Raw genomic sequence first — 2,500 nt, 5'->3', positions numbered from 1 at the left:
GATCATTTTGAAATATTAACCCATTGCAGACAGGGATAGATTCAGGATGGGTTTTATTTCAGAGCGAGGGAGCTTCACACAACATACCTTGAATTTTCTCACTATCTTTCAGTCACTCACTGTAAAACTAGTAATTTTTGTGTTTGTCATTTTTTTGCTCTACCAATGTTGCACTTGATTTAAAATTGTAGTATAGGGTCCATATCAGCACATAAATTTCTTTATACTCAGTGTGATAGAAGTATTGCTATTTTATGGGAGGACAAAAAGCAACTTCATTTTCTTGTATTCCCTTACTGTTGTAAATGAATAGAAAAAATAACCATCCACAATGAAGATAAGATGAAGAGGTAGGGAAGAGTAAGGAAACCTGTGCTTGTGACTGTCTTACTGGCACAAGGGCACATTGTAGACAGTGCCCATGGTTTGAGTCACCTTGCTCTTCTCATTCTGCCTGCACATCTGGTATTGTAGAGCACTTTAGAGGTCAGCATCTTGCTGTGCTATTGCTTTATAAAGGTAGCACTTGCTAGAGACTGTGGATGGGTGCCATTCAAGGCTCTCTCTCTCCTGCTGGTGCTAGGAGAAAGTGGTGCCATCTTGGTTTTCCCTTTTACCTAATATCACAGCAATTATAGTAATCATGATTGCTTATGGCATAATCACTCACTCATTACCCATAGTATAATAAAGAAACACTGTGATCCACTCTCCCCTAACATAAGGTACATCAAGACACCCGCAATCAGGCCAAAAACTCCTGCGTCATGTTTGTCATGACACCCGTCAGCAATGGGTTAAGCTTTCACTGGGTCAGCTGACTTTTATACTGCATTTTTCTTATGTTGAAGTTTCAAGACATTTATTCCTTCAGTTTTCATTAACTATTAAACCAAATTCTAATTAGAATTACTTTGATAATATATCATATATATACATCCTTAAGTCTGGAAAATAACAGAAAACATATAACTTAAGATGCTCAGCCCAGGCTAAACATCTTGAGATGTAGCCCATCTCGGAAGGGTTAATATAACGGTCAAAACTAAACCGTTAAGCCTAAAAGACTAAATAAACATTATATTATCCTTTTTTGATAATCCATTGATCATAAAAAAAATTAACCAACTACAATAGATTATCCAATAGTATCAAACCCTATTTCTACAACATAAGCTAATGGTAATATATTGTGCTACAGATACAACAAAAAGGCTTTGCTCTTGTTTTATGTAAAAAGGAAAACCATACAATACTTACCTAAGCTGAGTAACACAGAAAACTATGACCATCCTGGTAAGATAAGATGGCATGCTACTCATATCAGTATGATTTGCCAAAATACAAATATGCATCATCAGACATGGTAAAACATACATATTTTTCTGAAACCAAACATACAAAGCTCTTTGTATGCAAGATGTCCAATTCTACTTTTGGAATTTCATGCTAGAGAGACACGTGAAAACATTTACACACATGCAAACAATTCACTACTAGATATGAATTTCCTCAAAAGAATAGCTATTGATGGGTAAGAAATTTCAGCATATGTGAAAATGACAAGCACAAAGTACAAGGTACAAGCATGCAATCATATATGTGACCATCTTTGGAAACACAGTATACTTAATGAAATTATAAGGATTTAACAAAAACCATCGACTAAAATCAAAATTTCAAAATCAACTTATAATAAAATATGCATCATGACAAATGCATGATTACAGGCACAGGTTGACATGCATATTAATATCCGCAGGTGAAGGACATGCAAATCACATATGTCAGTACAGCAGAATAACCTGATTTTTTGCCTCATAACCCAATAACTGCAGCATACATCAAGTGATGGCAAGTGTGTACCTGCGGAGTACATCACAGCACAGGAAAGATTTCTTTGAATTCTTACTTATTGTTCCCATGCAAAAAAGAAGGAAACAACAGATGATTCAAGCAGCAGTACTGCTGATTACAATGTGGAAGTTAAAACAAAATAATAATGGGAGGAAAGTTACTACTGCACATGGTAGCATTTGCAAGCCTCCTCATTAACCCCTTAACAGATGACGTGACATTCATGTCATGGCTTGGCTGGTACTCCAGCCAGTGATGTGAACACTATGTCATGGGCTTATCTGGCTGTTTCACCAAGTGATCAGGCACAGCTAGCTGTAGTGTCAATTTCTCAGCATACAAAAAGCCTGCAGCATTTGGCCTGCACATTTCAAAATATCCCGGCAACGTGTTCAGGCACAGTCAAAACCACCCTCTTGTTAACATGTTAAAAAGTGCATAAGATGATCAAGAAAAAATAATTGCACAGTTATTGGGTTAATACACTGTTTTAAGGAACCATAGATACAGAAAAATGCAAACCACCATTCTGAGCAAATATAATACTGATTTTTAAGTTATTCAGGATTAGAAAAAAAAAAATAGAAAAAGAATATTCACCAATGAACCTTCAAGCCAAACTGAGGAATGAAAAAAAAAAAAA

The 2,500-nt window shown here is 35.8% G+C and overlaps 1 protein-coding gene across 5 annotated transcripts in view; it reads right to left on the bottom strand.

Moving 5' to 3' along the window:
* The window catches only part of hrg (poly(A) polymerase hiiragi), a 23,216-nt gene that overhangs the window by 950 nt on the left and 19,766 nt on the right, over nucleotides 1-2,500 (bottom strand). The gene's annotated exons all lie outside the window — the stretch shown is intronic.

The sequence above is a fragment of the Penaeus japonicus genome, unplaced genomic scaffold, assembly GCF_977035675.1.
Source record: "Penaeus japonicus unplaced genomic scaffold, GWHDUDI00000001_assembly GWHDUDI00000011, whole genome shotgun sequence".
NCBI classification, from domain to species: domain Eukaryota; kingdom Metazoa; phylum Arthropoda; class Malacostraca; order Decapoda; family Penaeidae; genus Penaeus; species Penaeus japonicus.
The sequence above is the reverse complement of the archived record's forward strand: the minus strand, read 5'-3'. Positions and strand labels throughout refer to the sequence as shown.